The sequence below is a fragment of the Pygocentrus nattereri genome, chromosome 4, assembly GCF_015220715.1.
Source record: "Pygocentrus nattereri isolate fPygNat1 chromosome 4, fPygNat1.pri, whole genome shotgun sequence".
Lineage (NCBI taxonomy): Eukaryota > Metazoa > Chordata > Actinopteri > Characiformes > Serrasalmidae > Pygocentrus > Pygocentrus nattereri.
Window position 1 is genome coordinate 9,409,190 of NC_051214.1, and position 26,854 is coordinate 9,436,043.

Genomic DNA, 26,854 nt, shown 5'->3' on the forward strand with positions numbered 1-26,854 from the left:
GTTTAATTCATATTTATAATGTTAAACTTGGCAAATGAATAGAAAAGGGGCAGTAACATTTACAATTAAGCCCCCCATAAAGAATTCATTATCAGTTAGAAAATCCACAAAACATGTCCTATGACCAGGGGTGGTCAAGCTTTTGCACACAAGTGTATACGGTATCTCACTGTGATCTAATAGACACACATACACATACACAGATACAGATATGGGCATACAGATATACAGCATCTCATCTGTTTGCCACAGATACACACATCCTTTCAGTGACTCACACACAAGCCACCCCCCTCGTGTGTGTATTTAGTACTGAGAGGATGAGTGTGTATCTTTTGCAGCAGCAGAATCTGCCCAATTTCCCCCAGATCCCACAGGGCAGACAGATTAGGAAGAGATCACATGAAACCGAGTGAGCAATTAACAGCAGCTCCATACACACACACACACACACACACACACACAGCCAGTGTGCAATGTTTCACTTGGCCCAAACACACCTAACCCCAGCAGCCAAGAGAGGGACACACATCTGCAAGTGCATGGACACACTCCTCCAAGGCAAAAACTGGCATCAAAGGGACTGAGCGGGCAAGCGAGAGAGCGCGAGCGAGAGAGAGAGAGAGGCAGAAGAAGAGATGAGAGGAGAGGAGAAGAGAAGAGTGCTCTGGTCCCATTCAACAAACACTTGAATTCGGGTTTGTAGCCAGACAAAACATGAAATGAAAAACAGCCCAGGCCTCGTGGGCCCCCGAAAAACCTGTACAAAGGCAAAGCTATTTCCTTTAATAGAGCGGCCAAATTCATTTTCCACCCTTTGGCGTTGACCCCCCTCTTGTCCTCCTTCTCCTTCTCTCTCTCTCTCTTCACCTGACAATCCCTCTCTCTCTTCCCCTCTTTCTATCTCCATCTCATTTTTTGTGACCTTTTGCTATAGTTCAGGTGATGGGAGGGGCCTGCGCTCAGGTCGGCGTCACGGTTAGCTGGCGCTGGCATGCAGCGACACACTTATTCAGGTCTGGTGGTTAATCTCACACACACACACACACACACACACACACACACACACACACACACACACACACACACACACACATATCCCACTATTATATATTATATATTAGCAACTATGTATTACAGTGTAATAACATTATAATAATATAATAAAATATTCTTACAATATGTCCCATAAATAATGATACATAATGCTATAATCTCAAACATATGGGACATATTACTATTTCAAATAGGTGCTTATGTATATACTATAATATGTGCCATTTGTTTAATGTGTAGTAAGTGCCTATATGTAATACTAATATGTGCCATATGTATAAATATGTATAGCACATAAAAAGCAATAAAGCACATTATTTAAAACCATTTATTTGGGAATTGAGTATGATTTCCCCATATATCATTGAAATAAATGCAAATAAATATAAATGTTGTAAAAACAAAAAAGACACACACACACACACACACACACACACACACACACACACACATATATATATATATATATATATATATATATATATATATATATATATATATACATACACATACACATGCACACACAACTACAATTAATGCTAGGCAGGCACAAACAAACCTACAAACCTTACATTATATGTAATGAGCCTTAAATCACACAAATGAAACATAGAGCTTTTGGTATAAAGTACAAAAAGGCATGTTCTGTTGGTGATGACAAGCTGGGTTACCACTCTGGATTTCCTCAGTTTTTCCCACAATGTACAAAAAAAAAAAACAAACACGCGCACATGCACCAAAACGTCAGGTGGTCAGGCAGTTAAAGTCCACACAATGCCAGCCCGCAGTCGATGACGTGTCAGACCACAGCTCACTGAGCCTAAATGGCTGTGGTTGGCGTGGGTGACTTATCAGAGGTGCAGGAAGCTGTGTGTGTGTGTGTGTGTGTTTGAGAGAGAGAGAGAGAGTGAGAGAGAGAGAGAGAGAGAGAGAGAGAGAGAGAGAGAGAAATTCATTCCAGAATAAAAGAAGCCATGTCCATCTGAGAGGATCCAGCTGAGCCCCAACACGCCAGGCACAGAGGGAGAATACCCAGACCTGGTTAGCGTGGGCTGCGAAGACAAGCAGTGGCAAAAACAGCCACGGAACCTGACAAGCATGCAGTATTTACACACATATTAACCCCCACAAGCACTCAAGACTTCCACACACTCTCAGACTAGGCCTGGGAGAGAAAACCATTCTAAATGATTATAAAGATTATGGGTAGACTGCACTGATCTGACATCAGGTTATCGAATCAGATGTAAAAAAAGAACAGGTCTGACTGAATCCTGTAACGCATCTACCCTGCTATAGTACACACTCACACTGTGTGACGTGATGATGTTCGCTGTGTAGTTATTCCTGAGGAGTAGTGGAGTGTTTGGGTAGTTTCAGGACGATAGCCCACATTTCGGTCTATGAAACGCTTCAATATAAAAATTGCTTATGTTGAAACAAAGAACCACTGGTTTCTCCATTGGCTGAAACGTCAGTATCATTATCTATTAATCTGATATATAAATAAATACTTGACACACATTAATAAGTGTTATTATTTGAATTGTTCACCATTTACACCAAGACAATCCAAGCCTAATCGTTAATTATAGGTTCTTAATAATGACTGGTTATTTCATACTCACAACTCATAAACAAAACTTGAAATATTACACATTTAGTTACAAAAACAATTCAAATCTCTTGCTAATTTTGTGATTTGTTAATTACCATTATATGGTTAATACATATTTTCTAAGATATGAATAATGAATTAATGTACGATTATTGTAAAGTTTTGACTTCACAAAAAATATATATTACCGACTTTATTTCACTGAAATTCAATATACTTGTGAAAAGCACTGCTTTAATTGTTTATATGTCACTAAGTAAATGGTAAATAGGGTAATAAACAGAGTTTACAGGGTAATAAATAGAGCTTAAAGGCTTATTCAAGGCTTATTCCTTAGTAATTACTACAAACTGTTCTGTTATTAGTATGTGCAGGCATGAGAGTGAGTAAAGTTGGGCCCACATAATGTGTACGAAGTTGAAGCCAAGCATTAGAAAATGACAAATATAGAAACGTAAAAATATATTACCAGCAAATTTTAGCCGATTGCCCAAATGCACAAGACTGAACAAGATCAGACTCCAACTGGCGTTTTAGAATCTGCATTAAGCTGAGCAGGTCTGGATTTGGGAAGTTGGGTGTGTATCCCAGACCGGACCGCAGTGACTAACCCTGACCCGAACTGCGCTCCAGACATACAAGCTAATCCACCAGCTGCTGCGGCGCAGATTGCGCAAGTTTCTCTCCTTAGTCATGGCTGTAATGCGTGTTTGCTGGTTCTTGTTTGTCAGCGCAGGTGAGACAGCCTGTTATTATCACGTCTCATCTGAGCCTGACGTCTTCTTCACAGCCGCATGGCAGCGGCGTTAAGGAAATCAGCCAGGCCTGTTTACGTCTGATTCGCAGACATGCTCAGACCAGCTGTTGACAAACACTTAGTCTGGTAGGATTTTAACGCAAACAAGTCAAGCTTCTTTCTGTTGGTCTGAGTTGATGGTCCCCTGGCAAATGATAAACCACTGCGGAGGGAAAGCGCTTTGTTCTGTTAGCTTTAAGGAAACATCAACTGATGGTGATTAATGGACGCTCGCAGAAAAAGCAGGAAACCCCCGTGAGTCACGAGCGATGGGAGTTTCCGGTGGTGCGAAAAAGATGAAAGATCTTTTCTCCGGCTTTCAGGATTGTTTCAGTGGCTGGAGCTGTGATGCTCGATCGTAAATCTGTTTTGATCAAAACACGAACAGTGATTTATTACCGAACGAATAAAAAAAACATGTTTTTAGTCTTTATATGTCGAGTTATTGCTTATTTTGCTATTTCAATGTAGTACTTATGTAAACAGTTACATAATGAATTGCACTTATATTTGAATTTCACTCTGACTCTCCTCTTATACTTGGACAATGGACTGAACCTACACTGTTTTTTTGGCCTTTACCCAAGTTTTGTCCATCTGTTTAGTCATGTCCAGGTCCACTTGTGGGCTAGACGTCCCCCTGATGGTCTCCCAGGCTTAAGCAGTGAAGGTCAGCACGTTCCTCCGAGACGTGAAGCTCAAAGCTTTCCCAACTGCAGCTAACAAATCACACTTGGAGGAAAATGCTAACTGCCCATTCTGTTACATCAGCTAAAACACACCTGCATCGGCTAACATCATGCTAAGTGACTGGAAGGAGGGACGGCCATCCAAACCAGCTATACGCTTTAGAGAATATCTTTAGCCCATTCTACAGGAAGACACTGTCTGAATAAAAATGAATCAATGAATCAGTGAATCAATGAACGACTCAGAACATCTGAATGAGACTGTACTGCAGTCAAGGCAGGCTCCGCTTCCTGCTTTGCGTCACTGTCCTGTGTCTGGCTTTGTTCCCTCTGGTTTGAGGATGTGCTAAGCGCCGTGAGAAACTCTGGATTATCCCAGCTCTTTTAGAGCTTTTTCAGGGTTCTGTCCTCCATCTGGCCCAGGCCGAGTGTGTGAAACTGGCCGCCGTTGAGTGATCCTCTACCTGCAAAAACAAAGCGCCCTCTCACTCCCCCCTACAGATTTGTCCAAGAACCCACCTTCTGTTTTCAGGCTCTTTCTCACTAGTTTCGGCGAAAGCATGCTGTAAACTGTATAAGCTGGGCCGTAATGTACGTCTTGTAAGTTTACTGTACAAGAGGCCACATTGAGGGCCGGGAGGTGCGATATTATTTATATTGATTGTGCTGCGTGCTAGATTATCCAGTAAGGATTCTCTGACCATTTCTCTGCAATAGAAGAAAACGATCATATTCTAACTGGGTCATCCATTAGCTTCGCTCACATGCAGATGGCATGAGTCATACATCACCCCATGCTGTCCTCTTACAGGTGGATTTTAGGATCATAGCAGCAGTCGCATTCCAGTCTGGGTCAAAGGCTGTCATCTTTGGCAATGATCAGCCATTCTCGAGCACTGTCGCAGTGTATGAAGCTGTAGTTAGGCTGGCGACAACAAAAGCTTGTTATCATTTGATAATTATTTATATCATTTCTCACTTGTAGCTCAACAATAGGAGAAATTCTGCCAAAAGCTCGGATTTGTGTTTGTAAGAAAGAGACAAGATTCATGACATGCATTTGAATTAGATTACAAGTCGTGCCTTGTTTTGCAGAAAGAAAAGAATATTTACATATCGCATTACACAATAACCTATGTAATATCCTTCTATGTGATTTAGGGATGCATCCATATTTTGCCCACTGAAAATGGTAAAAATAAGTACTTTCGGTTTTCAAGAGAGAACAAAAAGCTTTGACCTCAAAGTGTCAAAATCTAAAACTAGCAATAATTGAGAAATAGTGGTTAGAAATGCTTGTTCCTTTGGTTTACATACACTGGTCAGCGCAGACTTGTTCAAACAACCTGAGCAGCAGCTGATCAACAGTGAAAACGTCAGCCACGTGGAACTATTGCAGGGTTTCTACGAGGGACTCTAGATCAACGATTAATGTTCATGCTGAGTATCGAGGAGGGGTACAACATCCAGGGCTTCTGTATTACAGAAAAGGAAAGTCTCAGTTAAGATTCCAACGTCATCTGCCAGCAAAATAAATAAATAAATCATAAAGCGCAAAACATGACTAAAAAATGAGTTCTCTGTTGTCAAGTATAGACATAATGCAGTCCATATATTATAGCAATTTTAGTAAGTTTACTTTCTATAAGCTGTGGTGGTCAGCTTTGTTTTTGGGCAAGTTTGTTCTGAAGTTTGTTTTCGGCCATGGATTTTCATTATAGTGCAACGCTAATGTTTTATGTATTGGAGAATTTTAAGGGTTACAGGCGTGCAGTATTCCCCTTCTCTGACCTGGCGAAGTCCGACTCTCAATGCCCACAGTGAGGAGAGCACAGCTGTAGGAACACACAAGTGGAGTGTTTCCCCCAAGACATCAGCCCATAATCCCCTTCACTGTTGTTATAAGAAATGAGAATAACAGTAATATCCAGGGTTAAAAACAACACACATGCATTTCCCTGCAGGAGGGGGGGGGGGGGGGCTGCTCCGAACCGGCCTGGACCAGCCAGGTCGGCTCAGGGCTCAGAGCAACGCCTTTGGGACTTAAAATGTGTATATGTGTGTCTTATCTGTGTGGCTTCTGGTTTAACTACTGCTTTTGATTTGGCTTCCCCAGAACTATGGATTAAGAAAAGCCTTATCTCCATGCAAACGACCTGCAGTCTCCTGACTTCATATGAGAGCAGCCGCTCTTCTTTCGACAGGCGCTGCTCATGTGCTCACTGCTCTCCTCACCAACCAGTTCAGCAAACTTGCCTCAGGTATGAAAGTAGTCGCAGCAGGTCAAGCTACGGGTGTTATGACTTGCTTCTATATATATAGGGTTTTTCACCACGGGAGCACTGAGAGACAAAATTAGCTGGAAATCTAACATAGTCAGAAAAAAAGACAGAAAAAAAATACACCCCAAATTGTTTTTGTGTATCATTCCGACTCTAGACAAACTGTTTGGATCTATCACGACCTTGACAAAAGACGAAATCAGAAACGTCTGTAAACGACAGCTGCTCTTGTCGTTGCTTTATCATTACGGATGGACCAATAGAAATGGCTCTGAATATATAATAATACCTATTTTGTTCTGATGATATAGTAAGTTAGTAGTTTATTTATTGTATTGTGCAAGTCATTTCCTACAGACTTCAACAACAGGACAGCAGCTAAAAACAAAAAGAAAAACAAAAGAAAAACAGCAAAACACAGACACATACGGACGTCCACAAAGTCCATGAGGTAGCTTTCATTTTCTGCATTGTTATCTTGAGATAACGGGTTAATTATCTTTTTGTCTCAAATGAACAAAAGTTGTTGTCTTGAGACAATGGGTTCATCATCTTGTTTTCTCGAGATAGCAAAGTTCTTACCTTGACATAACAAGCAAATCATCTTGCTATCTCTAGATAAAGTTGTTACCTTAAAATAATGAGTTAATCATTTTGTTACCTCGAGATAAAGTTGTTTTTTTTTTTTTTTTTAAACCACGAGTTAACCATCTTGTTATCTTGATATAGCAAATTAGTTTTTTGAGACCAGGAGATACCAAAGTTGTTTTGAGCTCACAAGACCCAGGTTATAATGGACCATTTCTGTTGGTCCATTCATTGTGAAATTGCAACCGGAGGTTCATATTTTCAAAAATAAGTAGATAAATAAATAAATAAATTGGGGATAGAAGGTTCCTGCATGACGCTGACAACATGCAGCTTGAGGTGAACAATGTGTAGTAAGCAAACTGAAGTGCGGCTGATATAATAAGACATTTGTATCATGAGGTTATTTAGAACAATTTGTGTCACCTGATGGCTTGAGGATATTATAAATAGTATAAATACAATATACAATTATATGATCCACTTGTTCGACCACTGCATTATAATTCTATCCCCTCGTCACATTAGTACACGAAGCGTGAGTCGAAAGAGACAATAAGTGTACATTTAGCGGTCATCACGTCCTACGGTGCAGAGAACGCCTCTGCATTGAAACATAAAGCAGCTGACATCTTTGGAGCTGAGAGTGCGGCAATTACTCCCTTACAGAATCCTCGCTGTACGCTCACCTTTCAACTCCACACGGCACCTGCGACAACCCGAGATCAGCCGAACTAAAAACGGAAGACTTACTGCGGAGGAGTGCCATTAAAAAAGGCAGCAGAAGGAATGAAAGCAGAAATGATATCTAAAGTACACACTGCTATATGGGTTGGCCCAATTACATCAATTGTTTTTGATTTTCAGGCACTCAGAGGACAGGGTGAATTGCGCGACAGGCCTTAACCCACCTTGTGTCATTAAGCAATTACTGAGGGCACTTTTTAAAAATTGCTCCATTAAAGGGATAATGTTTTCTAATTTAGGATCAAAGGAGGACTTTTTTCGGCGTGCAGCAAAGGGACTTATTGCTCATTTCTTAAAATGAAAAGGATTGGCCGGAGTGGTCAAATAAAACTTGCCTCAGCACGAAGACGGATCGCTCTCATTCTCTCTCCCTTGGTCTACGGTGCTCTGCTCTGGAGGCGTGGGGGGACGGAGTGCGAGTGGAAAGTATTGCAATGCGTGTGTGTGTGTGTGTGTGTGTGTGTGTGTGTGTGTGTGTGTGTGTGCGTGTTGGCGGATCCTTTGAAGTCACAAGGCTGATTAAGGTCTGGAGCCTAGCCAGAGACAGAAACCCCAATTTTGATTAGCTTAAAATTTCAACCCCTCACTTTCATTTGTTCCCTGAGTGAAGTGGAAAAATAGACAGGTACAGGTTTTATAGGAAAGCCTGACAGAATAATTAATATATATTTTTCCCTCAGCCCAGCCAAGACATGTTTGGGGTGTGAATTTCTTCTCCTATAGCATCACATTGGAGGTATGAGGCTAATAGCTATAGTAATGTAATAACGGATGCTTATACCTAATAAATAAGCATCCAAAAAGCATGTACAAGTCATTACATGCTTACCTCAGTTTTTTAGTATAATCTCAAACAGACTTATTTGCCTGATTTACATGTATGCACTAGGCAGTCGCTCTTATCTTATATGTTAGGCGATTGGAATGTTAGGAGTCTTGCTCTTATTAATATAGCATGTTGCTCAATTGAACGCTTGTCCACTACATAGGTTGACGGTGTAATCCACTATGCTATTCCAACCATGGCACTATATGTCACTACAGACAAAATTCTGTAGTGCTTAAGCATTGAATAACATTTAAGAACATTCTTAAGTATTACTTTTTCAATACATTGTGCTTATGCATGTGTTACAAACATACACCAATCAGGCATAACATGATGACCACCTCCCTGTTTCTACACTCATTGTCCATTTTATCAGCTCCACTTACTGTATAGCTGCACTTTGTAGTTCTACAGTTACAGACTGTAGTCCATCTGTTTCTCTGATACTTTGTTACCCCCCTTTTACCCTGTTCTTCAGTGGTCAGGGCCCCCATAGACCCTCACAGAGCAGGTACTATTTGAGTGGTGGATCATTCTCAGCACTGCAGTGACACGTGACACTGATGTGGTGGTGGTGTGTTAGTGTGTGTTGTGCTGCTTGCACTATTCATATATATATATATATATATATATATATATATATATATATATATATATATATATATATATATATATATATATATATATATATGCCACTGAATGGCAATATGGTATTCTACCATTAAGTTCCATTAATAGCAAATAATGCTTCTTAACTATATCAACAAGTCATTTATGTAATAAAACATGCATCATAAAAGCTTTTTCAATATGTAGTCCCTATACATGTGTTGTGAAGTGCCTATGCAGGGAGCCTTCGAGTAAAGTTTAAAGAAAATATGGTTTTAAAAAAGCAAACTACTATTGTTAGCTAAACATTTATACCATTATTAAAATAAATAATGTCTGTCATTAGACATTATGTGTGTGTCAGACTGTCATGAAGCAAACGATGCCTTTAAACGTGTGCTCGTGAACACCTCATTTATATAGTGAGCAAGAAGTGATCAACGACAAAAAGCATGAGACGGAACAGAAAACACAAGCGTGTTACAGAAATTCTGCCCAAGCAAATTCTCTTCAAGCACATGGATCTAATTGGTAGTCAATGCCTCGAACTGCTCTTAATTGCTTTGTCTGCTAAAAGTGGTCGGCCTAACACAAGCAGCATTAAATAAAGCCCACCATTCAAATAGCTGCTCCAGCCTGTTCTTTGTTTATTAGCTTGAATGGCTCTAATACCTCACCATTAACCCAGAGCAAAAGCTATTCATATCCATAACCCTCTCCCTACTGCAATCTGGGACAATGATGACACACTGTGTGTAAGTGGGCTTTGAACAGACTAAAGACCACCATCAATGTCGCTCAGCCACGCTGCCATGCAGCGCTTTTACATGCAGAGAGAACAAACTGAACGCAGCACCAACTGAACTTCCAGCACCAGCAAACAAAAGCTAAAGATCAAGCAAAACAAGAGGACAACAGCCAACCAGGTGCTGCCATTCTGTGTGGGGTATTGAAGGTTTGGGGTTTACAGTAATTGGGGACGAGACGCAGCTCTATGTGGGAGGCCTGGATGCCCGGATGCCCGTTAGTTTTTGGGGTGTGGAGCTTGTTGGCCCAGTCTGCTCCCAATTACTCTGAGCCTGGTGACAGGCAGTGGCTTTAGCCCTGCTTTGTGCTCCTGACTGTTTGCTTAAGAAATCCAAATCCGCTCGGTCAGCACTTAATTGGTGGATGCTGCACTTTTGTCATGTAAATGGCGAAGGATTCACACACTTTGGTGAAACACCTTTCAATTAGCTGAGGGTAATATAGGCACAAAGGGTCAAATTATTTGTAGCATACTTTTTGCACAACTCTGGCTTGCTACAGTTTCCCATGAAGCACTTATAAGAATCTGACTGTCCTCTTTAAGCCTGATTTTACCAGAGAAGATTCTTTTGTAAGGGATTTCACAAGCTAATTCACTTTTGACACCATGTAAAAATGCTTGTTTCACAATTAAAGACCTAAAGAAGTTATGAAAAGTGTAAATGTAACACTGAAGGGAAAACGTTAGCAGGCAAGCAATGCTGCTTTGAAGATATGGACAGTAATGGTGATATATTTGAATTCAGATAGCCCAGACTGTGCAGATACAACTTGACAGACATCACACTCAATAACAATAACAACATGGAGCATAGCAGTACTATAAGATGAATGGGAACATTAAAAACTAATCTTGTCCAAATAGTACTTTAATTACTCTACCCTCCCAAAAAAGATGATTGCAGCTCAAACACGGCTGAAGAGATGTAGTGCGGGTGTGTTTTATTGATCTCTAAAGCATCTGAACTCTGATCATTGCTCAACATCTCTTCCAAAGGTTCTGGTGAAGAGATTGAAGAGAGATACAGAAAATCATTACACGCTGTAAGAGACTCGTAACACTTAAGGGTCGCTGACAAAATCTGACATGTCAGAAATTAAATATCGTGTCTCTTGTCCTCTGAGAAGGTCAGAATTATCATTTTCTAGCTGCCATTCAGCCACTCTTATGATCCTGCAGGTGACAAAGATTAGGAATTAGGAATTCTCATTTGAGACGGTTGAGGCCAGGTAAGGCCCCGCAGATGGGCCTCTTTCTCACCTGAACTAACGTTACTATAAAAGCATCTTCTCTCTATCTCATTTAGCACTGTCGCTCTGAGCGCTCCTCAGCCTGAAACCACTGGGACATCAAGTGTGTGGAACATCTTTACCACATTACGAACATTCAGATTTCCAAGAGAAGCAAGAGCCTTGTCAAAATGTTTTAGTTCTGCTGAAGCACTTACACTGACAATCATTTTAGCAGAAAAATGTTGGGCCCCTGGAAAGTAGTGACAGAGACACTATGCCAAAAGGTATCTGACTTTTATAAGAGATGTACATAAGCCTGCCATAAAGTCTGTTTTAACAGTAGTCTTTTAAGATTACGCCTGTATTCTGAGGCCAAAGAACCCCAGATGCATACAGGAAAGAGTCTCTGACCATCAGTCTATTATTCAGGGAACTGCCATTCTGCTTGACTCTTCCTTCAAGCCACCCCACTTGCAGCTGCATCATCCCATGATCTTCTCCTAGTGGTGGCCATTAACGAGTGTCTATTCTATTCTAAAGGTCATCAACAGAGATTTTGGTTCTAAATGTCCTAAGACGCTTATAGAGTTCTCCTTTTGTGTCTTGATTCCAGTGTTTCTGCTTTATGTTCTTAAGACGTTTCTCCTTTTGAGTGTTGGTTCCTCTCAGTTGTCCATCTTTATGGTCTTTGGAAGTTTTTCATTTTGAGTCTAAGTTTCTCTCTGTGTTCCTTCATCATGCTCTTTAGGACTTTTTCCTTTTGATTCTAGGTTCCTGTTAGTGTTCCTTCTTTATGTTCTTGGGAAGTTTTTCATTTTGAGTCTTGATTCCTCCCAGTGTTCCTTCTTCTTGGTCTTTGTGCGGGAATCTTCCATTTTGAGTCTAGGTTCCCCTCGGTGTTCCATTTTTGTGTGTGTGTGTGTTCTCTGAGAGCTGTTGTTCTTGATTGCTCTCAAGGTTCCTTCTTCTAGCTCTCTGAATTTTTTTATTTTTACTTTGAGTCTTTATTTCTCTCAGTGTTCCTTTATCATGCTCTTTGGGAAATTTTCCTTTTGACTCTAGGTTCCTCTTATTGGTCCTTCTTTATGCTCTTTGGAAGTTTTTCATTTTGAGTCTTGATTCCTCTCAGTGTTCCTTCTTCTTGCTCTTAGGAAGGTTATCATTTTGATTCTAGGTTCCTCTCAGTGTTCCTTCTCCATGTTCTTTGGAGGGTTTTGTTTTTGAGTCTTAACTATTCTCAGTGTTTCTTCTTTATGTTCTTTCAGGGTTTCTCCTTTTGAGTGTAGGTTACTCAGTGTTTCCTCCTTATGCTCTTGAAGAGCTTTTTCTTTGAGTTTTGGTTCTCCTCAATGTTTCTTCCTCATGCTTTTGGGAAGTATTTCTCTTTTGCTTCCTATCAATGTTTCTTCCACACGCTTTTAGAGTTTCTACTTTAGAGCCTTGGTTCCTCTTAGTGTGTCCTTCTCATGTTCTTCCGGAGGTTTTTCTTTTGAGTCTGGTTCCTCTCAGTGTTCCCTTATGCTTTCAGAATGTGAACTGCTACTATGGTCCTCGGCTCACTGATTTCTGGAAAAGATACTCTGGGACAATTTCTGTTGCTACACAAACAAAACTCAATTGAATTAAGTGGAATAGCATATGGCAAATCTGAAGATCCATGATTCATGTATATCATCGAGCGGCAAGACCTGTTTATGAGGATGATGATGAGATGAGATACATCTGTTTAGACCTGTTTACACAATCTCTCTCCCCAACCCCCCACCACCACCTCTCTCTATCTCTTTCACTGGGAGAAAAGAGGAGGTCAGCAAAAGCAGGGACAAAAAAGAAACAAAGACAGCAGTTGGTATTTTGTCTAACGTCAAGTGATAGTCCCCCCCTAACCTAAAATAGAAAAATGACACTAGTTCATTTTGTCCACTCTGGGTGTGTTTGTCTACGCTGAGCTGTCAAGAGAGAAAAATCACTCGGCTGCTCGGCTGAGGCAAGTAAAATAAGGCTTGAGCTCTAAAAATATACAACAAAAAATGGGGGAACGGAGGTGGAGAAAAAAAAGAAACACTGGGTTTAAGACTGCACCGACCTTGTAGTCTGTTTGTACATAATGGTTGGCATGTAGTCGTTTCTTTAAAGTCTTGCCTAAAGAAAAGAAACAAAAATGATTGCAGCGATGCACAAGGCTGAGCGCTCAATTAAATGTCCCTGCGAAAAAATCCAAAGCAGAAGCTCTAGAGTAAACTTCCTTGAAGAAGCAGGACGCCCCGTTTGAAATGTGGCCATGGACGATGACCAAGGTAAATGAAACAATCCAAAACAATCGCATACTGTCCTTGCTGACCACCTGGCCGTGGAGCCCAAAGAAGAAGAAACCGTTTCAAAGCCTTTGCTTACTTGCCACTATTCCAGAATCTGCTCCTCTGGCTGCTGTTACAGCCTCCGGTCCAGATGTGTGTCCCATCTGTCTCGGCTAGAATTCTCACATCCTCTACCGCTCACTCACACATGCTCTGTATCACTGGCATCTTTTTACTGTTGTTTTATACCAAAATCATTAAAAGCCCCCTGCCCCAAAACCAGATGGCCTTTATATAGTCCCTCAGCTTTGATAAAAAATAATAATAAAAAAAACACTACTGGACGGAGGAACTACGTCTGCATACATGTTAAAAGGCGCAGCAGGTGTGCGAGGTGAAAACCCACTTTAGGGTCAGGCTATACATTTGTGCGACAACTATGAGGGGCCAAAAGGTCACTTATAATTGCACCTAACCTCTTTCACAGGTGCTGGCAAGATTCCGTACAAGTGAGATTCCTTTCTTTTCTGGAATATTCCACAGTTTTTTTTTCTTTTCTTCTTTGCCTGGCTGAAAGTAGTCAGAGCAGAACTCATTATAAAGTCTATAGCTGATGGAGAGAATGGGAGGTGTGAGCAGGGACATATGAGGACGTAATTAGTTCCCTTCTCCACAGGAGACAACTTGCCGATGAGACAAAGAATGTCAGAATTTCATGCAGAAGAATTCTCCTTCATCCTCTTTTCTTTTGGCTCATCTGAAAAGAGCTGGGTTCTAGAGCATCTAATGCAGCAATGCAGTAAACATCTCTACATGCAGGCTCTTTATGTCAATAAACAGAAGGAACTTCAGACAAATCATGTAGAATTCTGGTGCAACAATGTAAAACATTACTGACAAATCTGACAAACCTTTTTTACAGATGCTGAACTGATATATTTAAATTATATTAACATTTCTGAAATGACAATATTTTCACTTTCACATTACACTTTTCACATGTGTTTTAAAAATACGCTGTTAGCTTCTATCTAAGTGTATAATATCCTTGTACTCATGCAGCTAACAAGCAATTTAAACCCTTAAAATCCCAGCCTAGTTATATCCTAAGACTTATAATTGAATAACTGCATGGACTACCATGCAAACTGGCCATTAAATAGTGGCAAGCTTAAATGCAGTCAAAACATGGGTATTACTGATTTAAAGTGGTTGTTATGTGGTTTACTTTCCTCTTTAACCCCTGAATGATCATGAGCCACCAGCACACCAAGATTTTCATTTTACTCTTCTATAACAAATGATATGAAGTCTGCAGCTCTGAGCTCGGTCAAGCTCCACTGTCACAAGTATCTGGCTTGCGGCCTAGTAAAACTCCACTGCTGCAGTACAAAGAGACCCAGATCACAGCCTAGTTAAACTGCAAAGTTCCCTAGCTTGCAGTCTAGTTGACATGGTGCAAAGTGCCTGGCTTGCGGCCTAGTCAAACTTTGCTGTTGCGGGGCAAAGTTCCAGGGTCATTGCCTAGCCTAGCTCTGTTACTGTGGTGCAAAGACAGCCTAGTTGAAATCCGCTGTCATGGTGCAAACATCCTGCTCACAGTGCCTGGCTTGTGGCCTAATAATACTCCTATGTCATGGTGCAAACTCTATGCTCATAGCCTTGTCAAACTCTGCTGCCATGATGCAAAGTCCTTGGCTTGCGGCCTTGTCAAACCTCGCTGTCCCTGAGTCACAGCCTAGCCTAACTCTGCTACCATGGTGCAAAGTCCCACGGTTGCCACTAAGTCTAACTCTGTTACTATAGTGCAAAGTCTCCGACTCACGGCCCAGTCAAACTCCACTTTTATGGTGCAAAGGCCCCAGCTTGTGGTCCAGTCATGCTCTACTGTTATGGTGCAAAGGCCCCAGCTTGTGGTCCAGTCAAACTCCACTGTAATGTGCAAAGTCTCTGGCTCTCGGCCTAGTCGAGTCCTCTTTCATAGAGTAAAGTCCTCGGCTTGCAGCCTCATTAAACTCGCCTATAATGGTGCAATGTCCCCAGACATTGGCCTAGTCAAACTATGCTTTCACAAAGCAAAGTCTCTGGCTCACAGCCTAGTCAAACTTCGGTGTCACAAAATACAGGATGTAATAAGGCTGGGATTTTAGGGGTCAACATAGTTGCACACAGTTTATGTCACCTCTATAACAGTGGTATAAACAGAGCACTCTACAATAAAATAGAATCGCCATTAAATCAGACATAATACAGCCAAATATTCCTTGCCCTTTTTGTCTTTGAGAGTGTGCTTATATGTACACGAGAGCTTGTTTATACACATTCATGACTGTACCATGTTATTTGATGCTGTGTAAAGCATGGCTGTATTGATGTCAGGGGTGGGACATTTTTATTGTAAGTGGGTATGACAGGTCAGCCCACAGCAAGGAAGGGAGATGTAGAGATGTGAAATGGTCGTAAGTGGCAGCAGCGTAGCGCGACTCTTTACCAGCATGGCACTCACCATTCGGCCTGTCACACTCTCTTCAAACACACTGAGCTAAAGAAGACCCCCTCACTTGCGTCTTTTACGCACACACGTGGACAGAACACATCTGAAAACCACTGCAAACACACTGTACACACCCTCTCAAATCATTTACGCACTGTTCCTCCCTCGCATGTGCACACTCCCTCATGCCTTCTCACACATTTTAAGTGCAAGCTGTGGCAGGCAGGTTTGATCTGATCTGGAGTCTGCCGGGTGCACTCCGGGGGTCTATGGCAGCTGCTCTCAGGCATCTCTGATATGTGTGTGTGCGTGTGTGTCTGGATCCTCATATTGGCCTCCTTTATCGCCCCCCCCCCCCCCCCCCCCCCCTTCCACTGGAGGAAATGAAACACTTTAGCCTCGACCCAGCAAACATGATACAACCCAACCTGCCACTCGCACAAACAACAGTACCAGGAGGCACAGCTGGAGGCCTGCACATCTGTATGTATTAGCTTGCACTTATGTAACCTTGCCCTTTAGAATGAACTGGGGACTTGCTATACTCAGTGTTTTACTGTGCACCCCGTATAAAAAGTGCTTTATTGAAGATACATTACAAATTGGAATATGATGACAGCGCCTAAGAACATGCTTAGTTGTCACAAAGGACGTCCTATTTCACTGGGCATCACTGTGCTTGCAACAGTCTGGTTCTTCAAAGGTTCTTTAGTAAAGACAGTGGTTCTATACACTTACAAATGATGGTTTTTCAAGGGTTCTTTAGTAGAGAAAATGGTTTGATATAAAACCTTTCTAAACAAAAAGAGTTCTACATAAAGCCATTTACAATGCATTCTATGTTGACCTGACCATGCGAATGGTCCTTTGAGTATTCATGCTTGTGTCTTTGCTAAAGAACACTTTAAGAACCATCTTTTTTTAGGACTGTACTTTCACTTACTTTTATTGTTTTAATCCCTTGTACTATAAAGTTCTATATGTGGGTCCACACATCGGTTCCTGGCTAATTTGCATATTGGTTAGTTGCTACTGAATTATTAATCTTAAAGGGACATTCTGGCCAAATTGGCAACTCACCCATTGCAACATCTGTTGTAAACATGCCAGCTCACCGTCTACGATGGCACCGCAGTAGTCTTGACTGTTCAAGGTTCCAGTTCAAAGACTAGGAAACCCCTTTCTGATGATGTATCGCGAAGGTGGGAGGGTCTTTTGCACACAACTTTGTGGTGGACACATGAAGGGCTGCAGACGGAGACCATATCGCTGACTCTTTGGCTAGGAAGCCAAATGTCATGTAATCGCCATGGTCACCATTGTCAACGTATGATACATTTGTGCAGTGCTTGCAGCGTAGTGTAGTGAAAGACCACCCATGGATAAAAACACAAAACAGGATACAAAATGTTGCAAACTGATAGAAAAAGAAGGCTATTTCACTGAGCAGTAAATAGCATATAGCATATTCATAACACTATCGAATGGTTATTTCACATATATGGTCCACGAATCAAACAGAAGGCATCGGTGTCTACTACTATTCACATATCAAAAATCAAGTGCAGTCAAATTTGATCATAAGGCATGTTTCATAACAAATAAATGTACATGTCCAAGTCATTGCACTGTAGTACTAAGACATATCTAGCATACCTTCCCAGAATTGAATGGTCATATTATTCATTGAATAATAGGATCGGAATGCTATTGCCTGATCAGGACAAATAACTAAGTCGGGACATCCCTGTTCTTAAGATTAATAACCGAATAATAAGCCTAGTATTCAAAGAGTTCATATATTTCAATGTGTCATCAGAGCAGTGCTTCACTAGCTATATTCCACTGTGCCTCACTACATACCTGAAGCGCACTTTGTACGCTGTGATTTCCCTTTTTCTGCACCGAAAATGCGTTCTCATGTCTTTCCCCGCACTCTCCTGCACTCTCAGGTTCAGACAGGAGTCTTTCCCTCCCTTATCACCAGCCATCTCCAGCTGCCTACTAATATACGTCGATTCCTTTTGTGCTGGACAATCAGAGAGGCCTTCGCTTCAGGCTTGCTCTATTGCTTTAGTTCTTATTTTAAAAAAGGATATCTGACATTCGGGCATGCAGAGCTCCAAGTTACAGCGTGGATAATAGCTGAGAAAAGATATGAAAAAAAAAAGAGAAAGATTCCAAGTGAGAAACAAAGGACTTCCCAACAATAAAAGGGACAAGAAAGCATTGAAAGAACAAGAAAAAAGGGCCTTAAAACTTCACAGGAATCTAAATAATTGAACACGTCTGTATGCGCTCATCCGGCAACGAAAGGAGAGAGGAGAAGAGAGGAAGAGGAAGAGAGAGAGAGAGAGGGAGAGAGAGAGAGAGAGAGAGAGAGAGAGAGAGAGAGAGAGAGGGAGAGAGAGAGAGAGAGAGAGAGCGAGAGAGAGCGAGAGAGGTGTGGAGAGGCAGATGAAACCGAATGCAGATCAGTGATGCTTTTCAACCCCCGACACACAACCCGCTGAGCTTAACATCATCATCATCACACATCAGCTTTCCACCATATCAAAGAACGAGGTTTGCCTCGACTTGCTGTTCGTAGATAGATACACAGGTAAACAAAGACAGGAAGGGAGAAAAGGCCCAGACTGCACAAACATAACACAGATAAGGAGTGTGATATGTGCTCTATAGTGCTCAGTTGCTCATGCCAGTGTTGCATGGTAGGTGGTTTGGGGGCAGTCAGTGACCATCGACTTGACTATGCTCTCCCCACAAATGTGTTTGTTCATGGTTACTGTCTTGGGTTTGGATGGTCCCATTCAGAACCTAAATGATCTAAACTGAAAGCATCTTATAAAAGAGTTTCATTCTGTAAAGATCTTTTAAAGGATTCTACCAATTATTCCTGTCATGTTTTGGCCTATGTGTTGGCATTACAGCACAGAAAGCGCAACATTAAATGAAAGTAGGGTTTCCCAACCCAGGGTTTGTGGTTCTCAGTGGCACTGCATAGAACTGATTGGTGTTGTTGGAACAAGACCTCCAAAGCAGTAACTTTACAGGAGAAGGAAAAAACATACATTACTTTTAATGTAAGTCCAAATAAACCCTTTAATGTAAACTTTACTATAATCGACTAAGAAAAAGTGACAAGGGTTAATATTTCCTTTCCACAATGTTGTGATAAATTTAACATAACGAATCTTGTAACTATGTGATAATTTCACATAGGTTATAGTGAATAGCCAGCTCGCTAGCTAAAACATCATTCTAACCTAAAATGTCAATCTTTAACTCCTTAAAATCACACAAAGTGGACAGATATGTAGTAATTAAAAGAAAATCTTAGATGGTGAAGGCTCGCAAGTTTCCTCTAAGACAGCATAGAGAATCACTGGACAGCTCAACACGCTTGGAGGAGAACACTAACCTTAACTAACAGAAGTCCACATTGGCTAGCTATGCGTTCAGTGATGGGAGAGAGGGAGGACCATGCCAATTATGCTGTCTTATACTCGGGGTCCAGGATGGCTATGGTATCGCTGAAGATTGATGGTGGTATCATGGTCTCCCAGTGATAGGGCTAAGACTTACAACACTTACAGTTGGGCCAGCAAATAATTTAGGCTCAAACTAAAGGCAAAAAAAGCCTGGGAACCTGTGACCTAGGGCAAGCTACTAGGTAAAGGTAGCAGAGCAAGAGGATCAGAACTGGATCAGGCTTAATTTAGCCAGTACCAAAAGCAAAACAATATATCATAATCAAGCTACTCAGTAAGAACACAGCATGGTATAAATCCTTAGACCTCAATGCTAGACGTTCTCATTTGAGTTGATCAGAAAGGATCAGAAATATCAGAACTAAGTCGATGATATGTAGACTAGCATTCTGTAAAGCTTATCCAACATTATAACAGTATCTACAAAAGAAAGCACTTGTGGGCGGAGCATGCTCAGGTCAGTTCTTACATGCTCAAATAGTGTCTATGCATGTGACTAAAGTTCCTGTCCAGCCTTGGCTCCCCTCAGTGGCACAGACTCACAATAGACTTCTGTGGGATGCCATTCTCTCGCTCTCTATCTCTGTCACTCTCTCTCTTTCTCTCCTTTGCGTTCTTGTGTCTGTCCACGGTGAGACGCAGGGCGCAGCTTTGGAAGGACAGACAGGAACGGTGACTGCTGGGAGCTTGTGTGCGCTCAAGCAGAGAGGATTCTGGGGGATTTGGGGGGCTTGGTCCAGCGGCAATAAAAGGCCTGCAACAGGATCCCGGCCGAGATTAATGACCGAGATAGGCTGCCGTAATGCCATTTAAATGGGAAAGTAATTAAAGTGCACCTTCCATGAAAATTATTCATTGCTGAAGGATTGGGTGACAGACAAATCTGGAGGTATTCCGCACAAAGCCACAGGTTAAGTGCCCGTGGCTCCGTCCAGCCAGGGCCTCGGCCGAACAGACCACCGGCGATCCAGCCACAGCTGCTGAATTGTCGAGGACGCTCCAGGCCTTATCACGTTACCTCATATGGAGTTACCGAAAGGAGACAGAGGGAGAAAGGGGAGACAGAAAGAGTGAGAGAGAGGGAGGGAAGGAGAAAGATAGAGTGAGGGAGAGAAACAGCAAGTGAGAGTGTTGGGAGATGGGAGAAAGGGCTCCCAGGTAACATAAAACTACATACAAGCGCTACAAAAGAGGCTTGTGGGATCCGCTTAACTAGAAACCCACACCGCCTGGCACTGGCCCGCTGGGAATCCCGTGAATCAATCAGTCCATTCTGTTTATTGGCCTTGCCACAGATTAGGACTTTAAAGAGATCGATCAATGGCCTTATTGTTCCCCGAAGTGTGATCCGTCTCCGAGGTATCCAACGGGATCCGTTCGGCAGCGATAACGCATCGATAGAGTGGCCGTATTAATTACAGACGAAGGGCCTCGTTCTCGGGCTCCCGAACACATGCTCTTTCAACACGTCCAGAGCTGGTGGAAACGCTCAGCCGAGAGAAGAGGCTGACAGACTGATTTAAAACAGTCTCAAGTTAAGCTCTTGAGGAATTCCACACTTCTAAAGGTGTAAATAAACTCGTTTAGAGTGGTTTGATATGAAATGGTGAATTGTAGAGAAATCGGTGATGATAGAAACCAAGAGTCACAATGTCTATAGCAAAAATATTCACTACTAACTTACTCTTTTTTAGCCTCACAACAGGAAAACTCACCTCCTCGTTTAATCCAACCCTGCAGTGAATTTACTGAACGCACATACACTAGGAGGCAGTGAGCACACTTGCCCAGAGTGGTGGGCAGCCCTATTCTCAGCACCTGGGGAGCAGTTGGAGGTTGGGTGCCTTGCTCAAGAGCATTTCAGTCATGTCCGGAGATCATCAGCTCAGGAGATTGAACCAACGACCTTGCGGTCACAAGGCTGGTTCCCTAACCTCCAGGCCACGACTGCTGCAAAAAAGGAGGTGCACCATTCCAGGAGGTACTGCAATACCAAGTCGATGCGTGGACAAAGCAAGCTCCTCTTTCATCTCCCTGTCCTAAAAACAATTTAATACATCCTCGTATGGATTAAAAAGAACAGATGCTACAATTGAAAGAGAAGTGATTAGTGACCACTAATAGCAACAACCAACATGTGTCATCTGAAACTTTATATGCAACATTGATAGCAATACAATAGTAGTAAATCTGAAAGTTTTGAGTACTACTTTGCCTTACAACACCTTCTACATACTTTTCCACCAGGAAAGGCTTTAAAACTATGTTTTAGGCCAAAACGTTCTTGGAAAAACTATGGCAAAACAGTGTCTCCGACATCAGGCAGCACATCTGTCACAATTTTCGTTTACTAACTTTCTGTGAGGAAGCTTTTAGAGCCTTTAGACACTTTGGATGTCTTGCTCCTATCAGCACCACTATAAACAATTCTGACTCTGCAAGGTTCTCTGGAACAGAGTACTTCATATTAAAGGTGTGAGCAGTGCAGCCCCACTGCAGTTGAACTTCTTAGCCCATTCAGCATCTGTCATCATAGGAACTGATGTTTGCTGAGTAGTATTCTTCTCTTTTAGGGATTTTTGGTCTAAAATAAAATGCTAATGCTCGAAAGTGAGAGATGGTGCAGTACCAGGACAAAATGAACATAAACCCAGGAACTAAATGTGAAACAAATAAAAGTGAAACTGAGGAAAATGTCGACTCCTTTCCTCACAAACATTTAACAGAAATAAAAGTATTGTCATTTGAAACTGCTCAACACAAGTGCACACCCATCAAAATATTAGCTTAAGTACACAGAGCCCAGTAAACAGAGTGGGCTATTACCCGTGAGAACAACAGCTTTGCTTTGCGATGTTTTTCTTCACTGTGCTAGCGAGGCCCACTGGTGTAGGCTTTGATAAGAGCTAGGCTCCTCCAGCAAAAGAGACAAGCACTCTGAGCGCTATTTACCTCTTTACGCTCAGCGTGTGCGGAGAGGCTTTGCGGATCAAAGCTGAACGCTCGCTCGTACTGGTGCACTTTTAGTTCTCTTTTTAAAACCGCAGCGAGAAGAGAGGCGAAAGAAGTGGCCGGTTTTCCACTGCGAGTTTGGAACTATGAGCTTTGGGTCCGAGTCCCGGTTCCTAACTCCTTTAAGCACATACAAGATTACGCAACTCTTGAGCCCACTGAGATTAGCTAAAAATAGTCTGGGAAGGAAAACTAATGCTCTGAGTTTCAGGATTCCAGCCTTGATCCACAAAACCACACCAACATGATCATGCTACCACCTTAATGAAGTGACCATACATGTGGACGAACCCTGTAGATTAGCTCTGGTTCTGTTTCTGAAATGATCCCAAATTAGGCTTTTGCTTCAGCTAGAGTCCCAAACGCTGGCGATGCAGGCAGCCATCAGAGCAGACTATACCCAGCATGTGTCTGACAAGTACAGGTAGGATTCAAAATCCATTCGTTTGGTTTCTCACCATTTCTGACTTTATAGAATTTACTGCATAAAGACGAGGGGTGCACTGATATTAGAACCATGGCCTGATGCCGATATCTGACATGTTTCATTTACATACCTGCCAATGACGAAACATAAATATCTATACAATGTGGACTCGTTAGCATAACAATACTAATAGTTAAAATAATAAGAGCATAAGTGCACTTTATATTCGTTAGCTCCCTTTCACCCTGTTCCACAGGACCACCACAGAGCAGGTAATTTGGGTGGTGGATCATTCTCAGCACTGCAGTAACACCATTACGGTGGTGGTGTGTTAGTGTGTGTTGTGCTGGTCTGAGTGGATCAGACACAGCAGTGCTGCTGGAGTTTTTAAACACCTCAGTGTCACTGCTGGACTGAGAATAGTCCACCAACCACAAATATCCAGCTATCAGTGTCCTGTGACCACTGATGAAGAACTAGAGGACGACCAACACAAACCGTGCAGCAGCAGATGAGCTGTCGTCCCTGACTTTACATCTACAAGGTGGACCGACAAGGTAGGAGTGTCTAATAGACACAATAGACAGTGAGTGATTTAACAGAGTGCTGGAGTGTTTAAAAACTCCAGCAGCACTGCTGTGTCTGATCCACTCGTACCAGCTGAACTCACTCTAAAACTCCACCACTACGTCAGTGTCACTGCTTAGAACGAACCACCACCCAAATACATCCTCTGTGGTGGTCCCGTGGGGGTCCTGACCATTGAAGAACAAGGATCACCATCATTCTGTTGCTATTTTATGTTTACTGATGCACGTTGCTTCTTGCCCGAAGAGGTAAACAAACAAATCTGTGTTGAATCTGACATTTTTAAGCACAAAAAGTTGAGTTTTGTTTTCCAACCGGCCTTCTTGCTTCACACAAGTGATGGTTTGGCAGGCCTTGAGGTGGAAAAGCTTGAGAATTCCTGATATAGGCTGCACATCGTGTTCACTTTACAGGCCAAATCAAGACATCGGTGGGATAATTTTTTGCCAATAATAAAATTTCAAGCATTGTGTATCTCTAATATGAATAACTCTCTCTCTCTCTCTCTCTCTCTCTCTCTCTCTCTCTCTCTCTCACACACACAGCAATGCTGGTGATTCATGATCTGATTCAAGCCTGATTCCGCACTGTTCGCTGGAAAGCTTTTTTTTTCCCCAGCACGGGGCGATGCAGGGGCAGTGTACTGAATAAATATTAATGCTTATTGTACGAGCAATTCACACTCGAGAGCACGGAACAAAGGGTGTTGTTTTTTTGGAAGGGGAGACCAATAAACAGACAGAAAGGGAAAGAGGGAGGGAGCGAGACAGAGCTAAAGAGAACAGAGCAGGAGAGAGAGAGAGAGAGAGAGAGAGAGATTTGAGGGCAGCGTACTGTAGAGCTGTCGAGTTACAATAGCAGGCTGATTGAAATGCTCTCCATCTAACTTCCCATGTAAGTTCTCGAGCCAGAAAAAAAGAAAATGGCTAGAAAGAAGAAGAAGAGGAGGGGGGATTCAAATTCACAGTTGTCTACAAGCTGGTGGAGAGGTGGAAAAGAGAAAGAACGAAGGAGACGGAAAGAACGGGGAAAGAAATAATAATAAAAAAAAACTTGATGATAATGAACCTGCTGGTTGAAAAACAGTAGCTATTTAAACCCTTTTAAAACAGAACCGGGAAGTAATTAGGTTTCAGAGGAACAATACTTAGTGCGCTCTCTCTCTCTCTCTCTCTCTCTCTCTCTCTCTCTCTCTCTCTCTCTCTCTCTCTCACACACTCTATTCCGCTCTATCTCTCTTTCTTTCGCTCTGCATGAGAAAGTAACATAAGGGTAATTAAGGGGAGGTGTGAATTCCTCATCAGATGCATCTTTGTCTGCAAGCCCACCCCACACCTTCACCCCTCCTCTTCCTGATTAAAATGCAGCGAGCCCCCCTCTCTATCTCTCCCAAATCACTCTATTTTCCATCGCTTCCTGTAGCGCGTCTCTTTGTCTCTGTTCCTCTTTACCTCTCTCTGCAGTTAGCAGACATACTATATTTACCGAGCTATTTAGCATTAACTCTGATGCCTTATTTCTGCAGAATACCTTCCACAGCCTCTCTCTCTCTCTCTCTCCTCCACAGACTATCTCAGATGTCATCTGCATGCGTAAGCCCCACTGTAGAGCTACACGGGCTTGTTAACCCGTGTTTTAAATAGATAAAATCTCTTTGGCACATTTAGCCCAAATGGATGATGTGTTTCCAAAGTTCACTACTATAATTTTACACCAGGTGTTTTGTACCAGCTTTGCACCAAATTTCCAAAATAGACATCCCGTGGTTGGTGGGATTGGGGGGGTTAAAATGAGGTCTTTTGTCATTTCTTTTCATCTCTCAAAATTTTGATAATTATCTGGTTCATTTAATTTCTTTCTACATTTTTCTTCAAAATACACAAATAATACCTGAACATTACAGGTTAAACTCCAGTCTACTGTTTGTTCTGCCATTGTGTATCACACAGAAAACCAAGAGGAAACAACCTGCTGTCTACTCACAGTGTCTTCCGTCAACTGATCAACTGGGTCAACTAGGTCAACTGATTAATAAAATGACGACGCATACTTTTCAAATTAAGCAAATAAACGTATAATAATACCGGAAAGTGTGTGGTGGGTATCTCCAGCAAGTATCCAACAATTATCTCCAAAATAGTAATTTTACAGGAGAAGGCAAAAACCATCTTAGCTTTTAATGTAAAATGTAAGTTAACATATAGAGATTTTATTCCAAGTGCTTTTGCAGCATTTGTTGGGACAAAACCATGATGAATGGACCATAAATTTCATGACGAATGGACCAAAAGAAATGACCCAAAATGACGTGGAAAATGTCTGGTTCCATTGACTTACATTAAAAGTAAATGATGTTTTTTCTTCCTCCTGTAAAGTTAGTATTTTGAAGATATGAGGTTTTGATCTGACAGCAGCGAGACACACACACACGTATATATATTTATGCGTGCGTCCCCATGTGTCATGTATTTTAATGTCCAATTCAGGACCAACTGGACCCCAAAACTGGGCTGAGACTGGCTCCCAAGCCTGAGACTTGGCCAAGTCAGCTCCAAAGCCAATGTAGCTAGCAAGTAAGGCCAGCATACTATTGTCAATTAGCACTGTGCAAACTGCTTAGGTTTCCAACACTGTATCACATTCTGCTAAGAAAGTATGGACAAATTTCAGGCATCAAGATGCAACTGTTTTTAGCTTTGCAGCTACATACATTTTTAAAGACCACACTTGCAAGTGGTTTTGAGATCTAAAAAGCTCAGTGGTTTGAAGTGACTACGTGATGACTCAGGCATGCAGTTCGCATGCTAATTGTGAAGCTTCCTTTCCATATGAGCTACATTAGCCTCACATGTCCGCTGCAAAAGTCACGAAATAAACTTCAGACACCAAACTTATCTCGGCTGATCCACTACGCTTAGGATAAGGGGGCAACTGTGTAGATCAGATGTTTGTGCTGAACTACCCCTTTAAATTCATGGGTGAGTGGAGGGGGTTGATAAAGTCGTTAGTTCAAGCAAGACCAGGCCAGCCTGTCCGAGCAGCAGCAGGTTTCAGGAAGCTTCATTCTTCCCTTTATGAAGCAGCCAAGCATCGCTGTGGCAACCCAGGGATAAAATTGAGATTGGGAGGCTTCAGTGAGCAGGGAATTGAGGGTGGCCAGACAGGGTTAAATTCCTCTATTTCAACCCAAAACAAGGAGCACATTGTGCTGATTACCATCAGCCTGCATTCACGGCTGAACCGCTGTATCAGAAATGCATGCAGCGCTCAATCGGTGAAGGTGAATTTGTG

General features: G+C 42.0%; 1 protein-coding gene and 1 pseudogene across 7 annotated transcripts in view; both read right to left on the bottom strand.

Moving 5' to 3' along the window:
- Positions 1 to 26,854, bottom strand: part of epha7 (eph receptor A7) — a 119,123-nt gene that overhangs the window by 41,869 nt on the left and 50,400 nt on the right. The gene's annotated exons all lie outside the window — the stretch shown is intronic.
- On the bottom strand, positions 21,496 to 21,644 carry LOC119263329 (annotated as a pseudogene).